Source organism: Hyperolius riggenbachi, chromosome 1 (genome assembly GCF_040937935.1).
Source record: "Hyperolius riggenbachi isolate aHypRig1 chromosome 1, aHypRig1.pri, whole genome shotgun sequence".
Taxonomy (NCBI): domain Eukaryota; kingdom Metazoa; phylum Chordata; class Amphibia; order Anura; family Hyperoliidae; genus Hyperolius; species Hyperolius riggenbachi.
Window position 1 is genome coordinate 589703956 of NC_090646.1, and position 16566 is coordinate 589720521.

Below are 16566 nucleotides of genomic sequence, written 5' to 3' on the forward strand. Positions count from 1 at the left end.
GCAAGCGAATCGCAAAACGCAGCCGAACCGCTCTGGTGTGCACTAGGCCTTAGAACTTGCTTCTATTATGAGGAGACGAAGGCGCAGGAGGAGGGTCTGTTTAATCGCCCCTCGTATTTTTCGTGAGAGAACAGTTCTTGATAATTTTACTGAGACAGAGGTGGTGAAGAAGTTCAGACTCACTCGTGATATGATTTATGATATGATCCGGCAGTAAAAGGCAGGAATACTCTGGTCACTTAGTGGTAAAACTCTGCCTCCTACCCACAATGCTTCACTTTCAAGCTTACAGAGAGGAAAAGTGTCCCATGTAAATCATTAATACCGATTACCTAACTCTCTGCTTTCTCACACTTTCCTCATGCATATCTCTCCATTATCCCCCGCTATCGAACATTTTTCTCTCTGTCCTCTCACACTGGTGAATTGACTCCAGAGTGTTAAAATACCTCATAAGATAAATTACCTACCTTTTTTCTCTTAGTAAATCCTCTCTGGTGAATTGACGCCATGCGTTAGATTTAGGAAGAGTGGACATCAAACACGCAACAATGAATGGACAAAGATCTCACACATACTGAGGTGGAATGATGGTTTCTTGACATTCTAGAAACATGCTCACAGGCCAGGGATGTTATCTTTGTTGCTTTATTGGGAATCCATATGCTTTATAGAAGTTATTTTTAGATGGCGGTGTGTCATTGGCTTTATGTAGATAGTCTTTCCAATGTGTATTACCTTCTTAAAACAGAAGGTACTTGCAATAATTCAGCTTTAAATGAACATCTGTGGTTACCCACAATGCACCACTGCTTAGTGTGCAAATTATCTGTTTATGCCCCTGTAGCCAGGCTTGCATCCACAACCCTGGTGTATAGCACGCCTATAGCTTTCAATTTTATAGAGCCACATCAACCCCACACTTGTACTTGTGGGTTTGATGCGGCTGTGTAAAATGTAAAGCTATAGGCCTGCTGTACACCAGGGTTGTGGATGCAAGCCTGGCTACAGGGGCATAAACAGATAATTTGCACATTCAGCAGTGGTGCATTGTGGGTAACCACATAGGTTAATTTAAAGCTGAATTATTGCAAGTACCTTCCTTTTTAGGAGGGCAAACCACACTAAGCATTGCTTTTTAGTGGGAGGGCTTTTCCTTCTCTTTTAGTCCCCTATACTTTCCTCGTGGTTTAGGTCACCAGAGCTGCTTGGTTACAATGTGTAATAGAGTGGACTTAGCATTATAAGTGCAAACATATGAACAAACGGTGGTGTAGTTAAAGAGCTATAGGTCCCAGTGCAAGTTTTACATTTCCTTTTAATATGCTGACTATTTCTGGCCCAAAATGAAATCTCATAATCCAACAACCCACACAGCATAAAGGTAGCCACACACAATACCATGTTTTATATCTCTTTTCCATTTGAGAGTTACAATCAATTTTCCGGAGTGTCTGTAAAATGTGAAAAAATCTGACTAAAGCATCACGTGTGTTCAATGTTTCCTCAATTTTTTTTTTGAAAACTCTGAAAAAAATTGTTTGGCCCAATACATTTTTCATAAGAATGGATCAAAAAAAAAAAAATCAGCCACCTGTACTTTACTTAGCAATAAACATGGGGAATTCCATCAGATTTCTTGCTCAAGAGAAATAAAAAAAACCAAAAACCTTCCTATTTTTCTGTACAATCAATTGTTTTTATCAATTATGATTAAGGACAGCTAGTCTGAAACATGTCAGTTACCTGATGCTTCCCCTGGATGTTTTGGATATGTCCAACAATAAAGGAAATCTTCATTGACATGTGCGGACCCTCTCTTTTTGCCTGTGATCTTTGGGTTTGCTGACCAGGTCCTGCACTTTTGTGGAGTCTGGTGGGATGCAGCGGTGTTCACTCTGTACAAAATTCCTGTTTTTATCAAATTTCCATTAAATCAATAACTAATAAGCTTAGACTAACCTACCGGACCCCTAAACAAACACTAGGCCTCCCTACAAAGAATACTTGAACTGACATGTAACTTGTAGAGATAAACAAGAGTATATATAGAACCAATCCTACTTAGAGCTGGTGCACACCAAGAGCGCTTCTGAGCACTTTTAACCACTTTACCACTGAGAGGTTTTACCCCTTGAGCACCAGAGCAATTTTCACCTTTCAACGCTCCTTCCATTCATTCGTCTATAACTTTATCATTACTTATCACAATTAAATGAACTATATCTTGTTTTTTCCGCCACCAATTAGGCTTTCTTTAGGTGGGACATTATACCAAGAATTATTTTATTCTAAATATGTTTTAATGAGAAAATAGGAAAAAAGTTTTCGGCCATTATAGTTTTTAAATAATGCATGCTACTGTAATTAAAACCCATGAAATGTATTTGCCCATTTGTCCCGGTTATAAAACCGTTTAAATTATGTCCCTATCACAATGTTTGGCGCCAATATTTTATTTGAAAATAAAGGTGCATTTTTTTCAGTTTTGCGTCCATCCCTAATTACAAGCCCATAGTTTATAAAGTAACAGTGTTGTACCCTCCTGACATAAATATTTAAAAAGTTCAGTCCCTAAGGTAACTATTTATGTATTTTTTTTAATTGTCAATTTTTTAATTTTTTTTTAATTACAAAAAAAAAAAAAATGGGGAGTGTAGGAGGTAATGAGTTAATTTTTTGTGTATAAGTAATGTATCTGTATGTGAAAAATGCTTTAGGGTCTAGTGTTACTATTTGGCCACAAGATGGCAACAGTAACTTTTTGTTTAATGCGAAGTCCAAGCGTCCTTCCGGACGCTTGGAGGAAGTACTAGGAGGCTGGGAAAGTTTTTTTTTTCACAATGATCGCGCTGCTTATCGGAGAAGCAGCGGATCATTGCGGGGCTTAGATCAACGAACGGGAATGGATTTTCCCGTTCATTGATCTCCGGGCGAGCGGCCGGCGGCGTTTTTGCGAGCGGGAGTGTGCGCTAGAGCGAGCGGGAGCGGGGCAGCGGCGGGAGCACGGAAAGTACGGATTTCTCCGTCCCTGGGGGGTGAAAGGATGGAAAAAGTGACGGAGAAATTCGTACGGGCGGGGGTAAAGTGGTTAGAAACCCTAACGCTTTAAAAAGTGCTTGGTTAATGTATTACAATGGGATGATCACACCAGAGCTATCTGATTTTTTTCCCAAACGCAAACGCAGGTCCTGTAGCATTTCTGCTGATTTCTGAAAATCGCTCTAAAAAGCGCTAGATCACAACGATTTTCCAAGCGTTTTTGTTATGGAAGCTGTTCAGTTCCAGCTCTACTGTAACAAAAAATAAAAAAGGCTACACCAAAATGCTCCAAAAATCGGTAAGCATGATTAGAAAATCATTAGGCATGATTAGAAAATCACTAGGCACATGCCTAGAATCGCTGTGAAAAATCACTTAAAAAACGCTGAGCGTTTGCGATTACGTTAACGCTTTGTGGTGTGCACTGGCCCTTACAGTTTATCTGTGTTCACTTTCACCCTATTAATGGCAAGGGTTAATAAATATTGTACTATCTATGCAAATGAGGTAGTTGAATTGCAGTGGTAAACAGCCTTGCTCTCCTGAAAAGTAAATAGCAGTCAAAACACTTGTATCTGCCTAAACAAACATCCCTGATAACAGGATAGTGCAGAAAAATTCAAAAGGTAATTATTTCTCCCTGTCCTGAGCTGGACGAGTCAGATTTTATGTCACACTAACATGGCTGCCGTTTACACTTCATATTAGAATTGCAACCCTTAAATTAAAAATAGGAATGTGAGCAGAGACCATGACGCCAGGTGAAACTAGTTCATCAGATGGCATGGACGCTGGAGAGGCATCCCGCCCACCTCCCCCCCCCCCCCCCCCCCCATGCAGCTTGTCTTACCTTCTGAGCAGGCGGACGCTTCCTCTAAGATAGTCCCCAGCCCTCTCGCCTCCATCATAAACCAAAGATCAGCACGACGCGCAGCACTGCTTTGAAGAGGAAGCAGGAGAGCGCCTCCTTGTAGCGATGTATATACAGGAAGTAATTACTTCCTGTATATGCGCCATTACCAGGGGAACCACTGTATGGCCGATATTGTGGTGAAACCCCTCCCACAGTTTGATGTCATGACCATGGTCCTGACAGTTTGCTGTCTGGGAATCTTGTTGCATTGCGGGAAATAATGGCCTTTTCCAACTGCCAAGCAAGCAATCGTCCCTCTGTGCATAGAACTCTCAGTAGCGAACATTCCGTACAGATCACCTGGCAGGACTAAAGATGTCACCACCAGGGATACATTTCAGAATGTAAATCATGTAGAGGAAAGATTTTACAATGGGCAAACACTGTCTAAATCATCTATATAAATGAGTATTGTAAACAATAACCAATTTATTCATTATGTTAGTTTCACTATAGTTCCTCTTTAAAGTTTGAAATCTTGCAAGGAGCTTATGTATAGTTAGTCATTAAAAGTATTAGCTGAAATACATTGTTAGTTTGAAGTCGATACATCTGCTCCACAACTAACTGGACTGTTCCTTTACGCAGTTTACCAAAGAATCAACATAAAAAATAGCTGTATCTAGTAGTTGGGGTCTTTATTTATTAGGCCTTGACTGTAATAGGATTTACAGTCCACGGTTCAAGCTGTGCCTATAAACATGCAATATAAGATAACATCTTTGTAAAGTACAATATCCTTACAGAGTTCAGTATTTTTTCTTTAAGCCTGCAGTCCATCTCTGGAATGAGAAATGTTAGATTTTCTCTAGAGGCAGTGCAATATTGCTCTTTATCAAACCATCGAGTCTAATTTAATTACCTAGGTTTTTTTTTTTCGGTGGCTTGGAATAGTGATAACTTCATGACGTCACAGGCTGCCGCAGAAGATAAAAATAGGAACGTTCAGAATGTATAATGAAACCAGCTCCTTCAAAATACTGAAAAGTGTTATCTAAATTTGGCGGTAATGGCTGTGTTATCTGTATTTTTTTATTGGGAAGGTAGAAATAAGTGAGAAAGTCATGAATTAGCTTCAAAACAAAGTACAATTTTAATTCTAGAGCTCAAAGTATGCTTATTATATTTTTATCTGGTCAGGGCCGGATTTACCATAAGGCACGTGCCTACAGGCGCCTGGTGATGGAAAGGCGGCTTAGTCCCCTCCCCTAGTGCTTCCCTCCCTCCTTCCCTATGCAGAGTCCTGATGAGAGTGTAAATGAGAGGTTACTCACCCAGCTCTCGGCATTCCACTGACAAGATCTGCTTTCAGTCAGGGCCAACTCTATCTACTTAATACTGAGGGTACCTCTGGCTACTTAATACTTGGGGAGACCTCTAGCTACTTGCTACTAATATTGAGGGTAATTCTGGATACCTAATGCTAAGGCGCACCAGTAGTTACCAATGATGGGTAAGGGAAGTAAGGGAGAAGTGACAGCTGGGACAGCCAGCACACTTGCAGTGCGGTTCAGCTGAGGGTTTGTAGGTTCATAGAGGGCAAAATCAAAGGTGCCAGGACATCTGTGTGCCTATAGGCTCCTGTGAGGTAAGTCCGGGCCTGTATCTGGTAGTCTGAAGTGTCCAGTACCTGGGAGGAAAAAAATAGACTGAATGACTATCGAATGCCTATGTCCAGGCCGCAGAGATGGATTAAGATGTAATGGGGCCCTAGGCAAGGTATGTGATTTGGCACCCCCTTGTGGTCCTTTTGGTGAGCTGAAATAAAGAGAGGACAAAGAAGGTGGCAGATCGGCCCCTTGGCACGACTAGGCCCCAGGCACCTGCCTATGTTGCCTGGTGGAGGATCCTGCTCTAGTCCAGGGGAGTAACAAGAGATACCTGCCCCCCCCCCCCCCTCCCCCGGCAAACAAGATTAGCCTAATACAATCCTATTACAAATTCCACCTGGAATTGCTGGATAAATCATCAGTTAGTGTGAGTACAAATAGGGGGGCAGCATTTGAGGAGTGGAAGAAGAGGTGAATGAGGCCTGCATGCTCCACCCTCCCTGATTCTGCCTTTTCGTGGAATCCCTGCATCTGTAATCCTGCACCTTCCCACTGTGATGTAAACACCGCTTTAACCTCCCTGGCGGTCTATTAACCTCCCTGGCGGTTTATTAAAATCCGCCAGGGGGCAGCAAATACCTTTTTTTTGGGGGGCTGGGGGGATGCTTAGCGGCATCCCCCCAGCCCCAAAGAACGGGATCTCCTGGAGTGCTTCCCCCGTTGCCATGGCGACGGGGCGGGATGACGTCACCGACGTCATCGACGTCGTGAGGTCAAAGGGGACTCTGATCCACCCCACAGCGCTGCCTGGCACTAATTGGCCAGGCAGCGCACGGGGTCTGGGGGGGGGGCGGCTGCGGCGACGCAGATAGCGGCGGATCGGCGGGTAGCGGCGGCGATCGGGCACTGCACGCAGCTAGCAAAGTGCTAGCTGCGTGCAGCAAAAAAAAAAATTATTCAAATTGGCCCAGCGGGGCCTGAGCGGCGACCTCCGGCGGTAATGGACATAATAATGCGTCCATACCGCTAAGGAGGTTAAAAACCGCCAGGGGGCAGCACAGAACTATTTTTAAATTTATTTATTTTTTAAATCATGTACCGAGCCTAGGCCTCGCTACATGATAGCCGTTGTACAGCGGCATCCCCCGCTTCGATCGCCTCCGGCGATCTTTGATCAGGAAATCCCGTTCAAAGAACGGGATTTCCTGAAGGGCTTCCCCCGATCCACCCCTCAGCGCTGCCTGGCACTGATTGGCCAGGCAGCGCACGGGGTCTGGGGGGGGGGGGGGGGCGGCGCGGCGAGGCAAACCGGGGCGATCGAGCGCGGAGCGTCGGCGATCGGAATGCACACGCAGCTAGCAAAGTGCTAGCTGCGTGTTGCAAAAAAAAAAAGTGAGTCAATCAGACCAGTAGGGCCTGAGAAATCCTCCTGCGCGGCATAGCCCGAGCTCAGCTCAGGAAGGTTAAATCCATGTTTAACATCCGGGGATCTTGGCACTTGCGTGCAAAGGGCTAGGTGCGGATGGGGTAAACTGGTAGTAATAAAGTGAACCTGGGGTGAAAATAAACGGATGAGAAAAACAATTGAATCTGTCCTTCTACTCCTAAAAATGACTTTTTTTTAGACATCTCATGGTTTTATTTTATGTAAAAACATTTACAAAGCAGATTTAATGCTTTATTGTCTCTGCTCAATTGCAGTGTCTAAAGCATCCCAGAGAGAGAATACATGAACTATCTTTCCCTTGCAGTCAGAAGCCCAATTATCTGCTTAGCAAACTGTTTTATAGCTCTTATTTGTTATCAGAGACGGATGCTATAAGCCCAACTGGGTCTGGACTGGAGAAAAACTGTCAATGCATAGTTGGATATTAAATCTTTCAGACAGGGAAAACAGAAAAGGAGCACAGCATAGGTGTCTGTGTTTTTGTCACTGTATTTACACATGTCTATTATCTCATCAGGTCTCATTATCTCATCAGGACTCACAGCTGCACTCTCCCCTCTCTTCTCTGGCGAAGCAGACAATCGACACGCAACAAATTGAGATGCGTCTGGGCATCCAATTGCATGGCTCCGAAGGCGTGGCTTAGTGGTGGCACGCGATTTGCGCTGAGGGGGACGAAAGATCCCAGTGTCGGCGGCGGTGACGACGGCAAGAGCTGGGCATCATGAATGGGCAGCCGCTGGCCAGGCAGCAATCATGGTGGAGAGGCTGGAGCCATGGGGCAGGCTGAGGCAGCGAGAAGCATCAGCTGCCCACAGTCAGCCAGGCAAGCAGATCAGCTGAGCTGACAGTCCCCCAATGTTTGACTCTGCCCTCCGCTGCGCCAGGGATCATAGTGAATGAGCAGTACGTGGCTCATTGGTTCAGGAACAAGTGGATTGCTGCAGCATTGAAGCAGAGTTTAATAGCTAAGGTATGCATTGTGTGCTGCAATGTGTAAGGGGTATTACTTTTGCACTGCCCACCCAGTATGTCACTATCTGTACTTAGAGGAGCTTACAATCTAATCCCTGCTGCCATGTCACTAGCTGTCCTCAGAAGACCTTACCGTTTTATTCATCCCCGCCATTATGACACTAGCTGTCTCAGAACAGCTTGCAGTCTAATCCATCCCCGCTGTCATGTCACTAGCTGTCCTCAGAGGAGCTGACAATCTAACCACTCTCATCAATTAAGCCACTGGGGTAAAAGTATTATGTTACGGGGGAAAGGGGGGGGGGGCGGCTGGTGATAGTCAGCTTAGGGCGGTAAAAAGTACAAATCCAGTCCTGCTCATGTCATCTCGGGTACACTATAAATTACTGTTTCAGAAAGCATATAATACACAGAAACTGAAAGTGACTTGTTTATCACAGAAACCAGTTATTATTGTGGCAGGGAGTCACCAACAATCATTGCACTTTACTGAATTGCCCAACTTAAATGAAATAATGGCCATTAGACACATTATTTTCTGTCAGCCAAACCCTCAATTGCACCTGTCTCTATCAATGGATTGACACAGCAAACGTGTTACACAGGTGGTACTGCCTACTACCGCCACAGAGAGCAGGTTAATGCAGCAAAGGATTATGGAAAAGCAAACAGCTTTACAAGAAAAACACAGGTGACCGATTTATTTTCTATAACAATGGTTATAGAAGGTTTGCTGACACAACTGCAAACGTTCTTTTTATATTGGTAATGCAAAAGAATAACTAGGAATTTGCCTTATGTATAATACAGCAGCCATAATAAGCTTTGGTAAAGCCACAAAAGCGGAAAAGATAATGCAATCTTCTTTCTGCAGTTCACAAAACAAAAGATACTAGAAAACAATGAGAAGCGATTTGTGCAATTCAAATTTACATGCAAACTACCCACAATTCCGGTGGTGCATAAGCCAAACGAAGAGGTTAACTGGCATTTGCATGTAGTTTTACTCCATGAAAGGCCCGGAAATGCTTTTTCATGTGTTGAGTATTTTGAATATATACAAAATCACTGAGATATCTTAAAGAGGAACATTTTACTAAAAAGTCACATAAGATTTCTGGCAGATTCCACCTTTATTTATAAGCTCATTACAATTCTAGGGATATACTGTATAATGGAATGCAAGCATAACGCGTGCATGAAATCGGGTTTGTGCACTCGTTGCCTAGTGTGAAAGAGCCCTAAAGGACTCGCCTAAGGCCCAGATTGAATACTCGATTGCCCAAAATTGGTATCAGACTCAATCTTTGTGAAAAAAGAGACATGCTTTTACTTTAGACCACAAATGTATATTTGACCTAATAGATGAGAAGATCCAAAATGCTTCTAATGACTCTTGATTTAACCCCAAGAAGAGAGCACTAGTATGATATGGCTTTAAAAACTTGAAATTCTATTTGGGCCCAACATCCATGGGGTCTTCTCTCATACCAGACTATCATTTGCCTAACCCAGGCATGGGCAAACTCGGCCCTCCAGCTTTTATGGAACTAAAGTCCCAAAATGCATTTGCCTTTATGATTCATGACTGTGGCTGTCAGACTCCTACAATGCATTGTGGGACTTGTAGTTCCTTAACAGCTGGAGGGCCAAGTTTGCCCATGCCTGGCCTAACCTGACTTGCCATGTAGTAGCAATTCAGGACCGTCAGGCCTCCATATTGGCCTCAATTCACTAAGCAGTTCAGACTAGTCTACAGATGTTTTATTAGTCTACTGATGGTTTGGTGTAATGTTTTAGACCTGTTTTTAGACCTGGTCTAACATTCAGTAATTGCACAATTCATAAAGGCAAACAAGGAGTAACCACACCCACTTTTTCTGACAGAGATTAGACCGGCTAATTTCTGTTGGTAAAGTAATTCTGTGAGGTATTTTAGATGTGAGGATGGAAACTTTTGAATGAATTATGCAGGAGTTTAATTGTATGCAGAGGAGAGCTCATCAAAGGAGAAGGATGTCATTCATAGCTACTTGTTTGTGAATTGCATCTTTTGGTCGTTTCCCCTGCTTTACCCACCTAATTACCAAATGGTTTAGACCAGGTCTAAAACATTTGGTAATAGTGAATTCCCCTTTGATGCAACTGACCAAACCATCAGTAGACTAAAAACCATCAGTGGACTAATCTAAACTGCTTAGTGAATTGAGGCCATAGTCTTTGTAGGGTAAGAATTTTCCTGGAAATACGTGGCAGCCTATTATGCTCAATAAAACACATTAATGCTCTCTGCAAGGGACACAATACAGATACTGAGAAAACTGAGAAATAATAATTTTTTTCAATTATTATTCAGAATAAGAATAATTTATTTCGTCAAGTACAAACTGGGGTTTGTACCCGGAATTGGTTTTGGCTCATACAGGTTCTGGAAGGATGGGGGGATAATGTCCAAGTGCCGAGGCTGCCATACTACGGCGCCACCAGTCGCAATCATCTGACATCCCTAAGGAGACATGGGGGAGGGGGACAGAGGGAGGTGAAGGTTCAGCAGTGATGGCCCAGTTCTTCATGAAAGAAACCTTCAGTGATGGCTGACGCTGCTAAGGATCTCAAATGCTTACATCTGGCATCTGACAGTGCTGGCCAAGGTGTTCCAGTTCAAAAGGTGCAATAGTGTTCATGACAGTGGTGGGTCCCAACTCCTGGCAGCATTCAGCAGGGCTGGTCAAGATAATCTTGCTGTTAAAGAAGCGTCTGGCCGCGATAGCCCTTACTTCCGGTTTAGTGGCTGGCATCATAGGGGGCTGAATCAGAGGTGTCCCTGCCGCGGTGGAGCCAATGGATGGATGGATGGATGGAGCCAGCATCCAGCAATGCCATACCTTTCCCAATCAGCGCGGTGTCGTACCTCAAGTGGAGCCCCGACTTCCTGGGTAGCAGCATTGGACTCCACAAGGCCTGTACCTGCACAGACAATGGACCCAGGCAGCTTCAAGATAGAAAAACTCCAGGTCCCAGGCTCCCCATGACCCGCACTAGCGACCCAGGCTACATCAGACCACACTGCACACCTTCAGGGGGAAAACAAGGTGAATTGGTAGGGAAAAGGGAAGAAAAAAAAAGTAAAAGCCAGAATCCTGTAGCCATGGATTAAGGCGCAAGCTTCCTGAGCTGCAGTTTTCTCATTATTCACGTTAAAATGCGTTTAGAGTAAAATAATTCTCAGAAAAATGTACCACCTAAAGAAATCCTAATTTGTGGCGAAAAAAAAAACCCAAAACAAGGTATAGATAATTTAATTGTGATAAGTAGTGATAAAGTTATTGGCGAATGAAATGGAGGATCGCTGAAAGGTGAAAATTGCTCTGGTCTATTAGGGTAAAAACCCTTGGGGGTGAAGTGGTTAAAGTGGTATAAAAACTCTGACATAACATTCAATAAAAAATCTAATGATCATTTCTCAGCTCTCTGCTTCTCAGCTCAGTACAGTAATGTTTCAGCACAGGCTGCTGGCTGTATACTAATTGTAGCAACAGGAATTACCTTGATAGGATCTAGAGGCTTCTCCCTCCTGCTGTAAGTACCTCCCAGGTGACGTTTTTAAAGTTACAGGTCCTCTTTAAAAGTTATTGTAAAGAGAAGATGAAAATGATATCCTATGAGATAACTCCGGAGAAAAAGTTAATTGCATATGTGCTAAAGTGAATTGAATAAGTCCCACTGATAGCCATGTGATCACTTTGATCATGTGACAGTTTTATAAGGCTCTGATTGGTTGTAAACACTTCCTGTTTTAGCTTACACAGGAAACAGAAGTGAAACATGATCATGGCCAGCAGATTAAAGTTTTACAAATCTATCACATAATTAGACTGATCAAATGCTTCTCTATGAGACCTTTTAGGGCCTGAGCCCACTAATGCAGTTGTGTGCAGTTGTGTCCGCTTTTCAGCATCTGTAACATTGATGTGCTGATGCTGAAAAGCGGACACAACTGCGCACAACTGCGTTAGTGGGCTCCGGCCCTTACAGATGCATCAGATCCCTGAAACATCAGATCAGCAGGCTTCTGAGCACTTCCCTTAAAGGGAACCCAAGATAAGAGTGTTATGATGACTGCAATATTTATTTCCTTGTTAACAATTTCAGTTGTCTGGCAGTCAAAATCCTGGAATAAGCATATGGCTGAGTCAGAGTACCTGATCTGCTGCATGCTTGTTCAAGATCTATGGCTAAAAGTATTAAAGACACAGGATCAGGAGACTGCCAGGCAACTGGTATTGTTTAAAAGGAAATAAAATAGCAGCCTTCATATCACTCTCACCTCGGGTTCCCTTAAAGTGGACCTGAACTCTTGCACAGGACAGAAGGATATAGAGAACATAAGAACATAGAGAAATGCACCCTGTATGTATTTAGAGAGTTTAGCCAGTTGACAAAATCATATATAAAGCCTCTGTGTGTGACAGTACTTTGTATGGTTCTGATCCAGCTCTGAAACATGGCTAAAGAAGAAACTTAACCACTTCAGCCCTCAGTCGTTTTCACTTTATGCATCCGAGCAATGTTCACCTCCCATTCATTAGCCTATAACTTTATCACTACTTATCACAATGAACTGATCTACATCTTGTTTTTTCCGACACCAATTAGGCTTTCTTTGGGTGGTACATTTTGCTCAGAGCTACCTTACTGTAAATGCATTTTAACAGTAAGAAAAAGAAAAAAACTGAAAAAATTTATTATTTCTCAATTTTCGGCCATTATAGTTTTAAAATAATACATGCCTCCATAATTAAAACCCACGTATTGTATTTGCCCATTTGTCCCTTTGTTACACTGTTTAAATTATGTCCCTATCACAATGTATGGCGACAATATTTTATTTGGAAATAAAAGTGATTTTTTTCCGTTTTGCATCCATCACTACTTACTAAGCTTATAATAAAAAAAATAGAAATATTTCATCTTTACATAGATATTAAAAAAGTTAAGACCCTTAGGTAAATATTTATGTGTGTGTTTTTTTTATTGTAATTTTTTTTTATTATTAAACATTTTATTTGGGTATTTTTGGGAGGGTGGGATGTAAATAGTAATTTTTTTAATGTAAATATATGTTTTTGTTTTTTTTTCATGTAGATGTAGTTTTACTTTTTGGCCACAAGGTTTGTTTACATGACGTAGATCTAAGCGTAACATGTACGCTTAGAGGGACGTAGGGGGACGTAGGAGGCAGAAAAAACAAGGCTTTCGAGAGAAGCTGTCGCTTTTTCTGCAGGGGAGAGGAATCAGTGATCGGGCACCATGGCCAATTAATTGATTCCTGGGCTAACGATCCGCATTCAGGAGTGCGCGTGCACGCACGCGATCGGCCACGGGAGCGCACATGGCCTCCTGGACGTAGCTCTACGTCCAGTAGGAGAAAGTGGTTAAAGTTTCGAAAGCTTGCAAAGGAATCTTGTACAGTTAATCATGAAAGGTATCACCTAAACAACTTTTTTTGTTATGTCTTCGGATTCTCTCCATGACTAATACCAGACCACACGCAACTGGCTTTAGCCAGGCTAATTCCCCCTCATCTGTGTCTAATCATCTAATCACAAGTTGTAATTTGATCTCTTCCATGTCACCTGACTACCATGGCAGATAAGCTGATTTGAAAGCACAGGATGTTAACAATATGTCTGCTTCCATGAAAGCAGGAAGTAGACACATTGCAGATTTATTTCAGGATTTGTATCAGCTGTAACAAAGAAATGTTTTTTCTTTCAAGTGAACCTGAGGTGGGGATCTAAATTAAAAAACAATGCTACATGATCCGGGGAAGCTGGGTTGATCAGGCAGCCACCATGCCCGCCGCTCCTATGGCCTGCATCCCCTTTGTTTCGATTTTGTGACCCCTGGAAGAGCTGTACTGTGTCTTTCACACTCAGCACAGCGAGCAGGGAGGTGGGGGAGTGGCAGGGGGAGCTGCCAGGGAGAGACAGAGCTGCCCAATGGCAGCTGGGGATAGCCTGCAGGAATGCCCCCAGTGGGGGTTTGAGCAGGGAGTACCTCTCCTCCCTTGCCCTCGAGATTGGCAACAATTGCTTGTCGCCAATTTCAAGGGGATGATATCGCGACGGGGGGAGGGGCATCGAGTGGCGTGGGGGACGCACAGAGGCATGTCCTGCAGCAGGGAACTTGACTCTGTGTCCCATCAGCCCCCCTGCCACACCGCCTCAGATGCACTTTAACGGTTATTATGCTGTTGCATATCTTTTAGAGCAGAAAGGAAGTTTTGAGTTCAGATCCGCTTAAAAGAATTTTAATTACACCAGACCCTGACCATTTCATTTACAAATAATAACCTAGGATCCATGCTTTATATATTTGACGGATAGTGTAAAGGTTAAGGGCTCTGCCTCTGACACAGGCAACCTGGGTTCGAATCTCAGCTCTGCCTGTTTAGTAAGCCAGCACTAGTGATTGGCCGAACCTCTGATTTTAGGTTCGCGAACCGGGTTCGCGAACTTCCGCGGAAGGTTCGGTTCGCGGAAAAGTTCGCGAACCGCAATAGACTTCAATGGGGAGGCGAACTTTGAAAAATAGAAAAAATTATGCTGGCCACAAAAGTGATGGAAAAGATGTTTCAAGGTGTCTAACACCTGGAGGGGGGCATGGCGGAGTGGAATACATGCCAAAAGTCCCGGGAAAAAATCTGGATGTGACGCAAAGCAGCGTTTTAAGGGCAGAAATCACATTGAATGCTAAATTGCAGGCCTAACGTGCTTTAAAACATCTTGCATGTGTATACATCAATCAGGGAGTGTAATTAGAGTACTGCTTCACACTGACACACCAAACTCACTGTGTAACGCACCGCAAATAGCTGTTTGTTGTGTGTTGTGACGGCCGTGCTGGACTACTGCGCAACATGGCGAGATTGCTCTTCCTCACTCAGTGACGTCAAGTAATGTATGACTTCCTTCTCAACTTTCCATGGCACTGTTAAAAAGCTTACGTTTTGTTTTTAAATTACATTTTCTACTTGCTGTGTACTTGTTCAGTACCGCTACAATGAGAATCCTATGGAGGCGGGCAAGTCTGACATTGTGACCCCGGTTAAAGGCCGGGGAATGAGGGATGGAATCCGGTGTGGAGCCTGAGCAACGCTACACATCCAAGGAGGGCAGCAGGCAGGCATGCCCGCCCGCCCCGAGGTACTGACCAAAAATAACAATAGAGGAGGAAGACTTTCGAGGCCCTGCTGTGTATTTGAAATGAATGTACTTTAAATCCTTTAACGAGAACCAGTTATGGCGGGCAAGGATGACACCACATTCCTTTCACGAGAATCATATGGAGGCGGGCAAGTCTGCCATTTGTGACCCCGGGTAATGGCCGGGGAATGAGGGATGGAATCCGGTGTGGAGCCTGAGCAACGGCTACCACTGCACATCCAAGGAGGGCAGCAGGCAGGCATGCAATACAGGACTTTGAGGCCCTACTTGTAATGAATCAACTTTAAATCCTTTAATGGGAATCCGTTATGGAGGGCAAGTCTGCCATTGTCACCGCGGGGAATGAAGGTTGGATTCCGGCCCGAAGTGGGAGCCTGCTGAGACCCATGCTGTAGCTGCCCTGACCGTGCTTTGCAGACCAGGCATCTGTGGTCAGATGGACCCTTGAGCCAGCTGAAGACAAACCAAGTCGAAAGCATTTGCCAAGAATGTTTTACGGAGGGCAATTTTTGTTGGCATTTTTGTAAATTGTTTGAAAATGTAGATGGTTGTATTTTTAAATTGTTTGAAACTTTAGATGGTTGTATTGCGTTCCGGAGTTGGAGCCTGATCAACGGCTACCACCACACATCCAGGCAAGGAGGGCAGCAGGCAGGGAGGCATGCACGCCCGCCCCGAGGTAGTGACCAAAAATAACAATACAGGACTCAGGAGGACCTTTTGAGGCCCTAATTGTAATGAATCAACTTTAAATCCTTTAACGGGAATCCGTTATGGAGGGCAAGTCTGATGGTGCCTTCACTGCGATTCACCAGGTTGGTCTCCGGCGAGAATCCGTTATGGAGGGCAAGTCTGCCATTGTCACCGCGGGGAATGAAGGTTGGATTCCGGCCCGAAGTGGGAGCCTGCTGAGACCCATGCTGTAGCTGCCCTGACCGTGCTTTGCAGACCAGGCATCTGTGGTCAGATGGACCCTTGAGCCAGCAGAAGACAAACCAAGTTGAAAGCATTTGCCAAGAATGTTTTACGGAGGGCAATTTTTGTTGACATTTTTGTAAATTGTTTGAAAATGTAAATGGTTGTATTTTTAAATTGTTTGAAACTTTAGATGGTTGTATTTTTAAATTGTTTGAAACTTTAGATGGTTGTATTTTTAAATTGTTTGAAACTGTATCCATTCAAGTGCAAGTTATGCACTGACTGCCAGGTATAATGTGCAGTCACAGATGCAGTGAAAGGTATGCAGTGACTGCAAACAGCCGTTTGTGTAGTGACGGCCGTGCTGGACTGGTGCGCACCATGACGAGAGTGCAGGTGATGGTGGCTTTTCAGCCCATATGCTCGCCCGGCTGATGTATGTGAATGACAGTGACTGAACAGTGACTGTCCAGCTGATCAAATTTGGTCTGA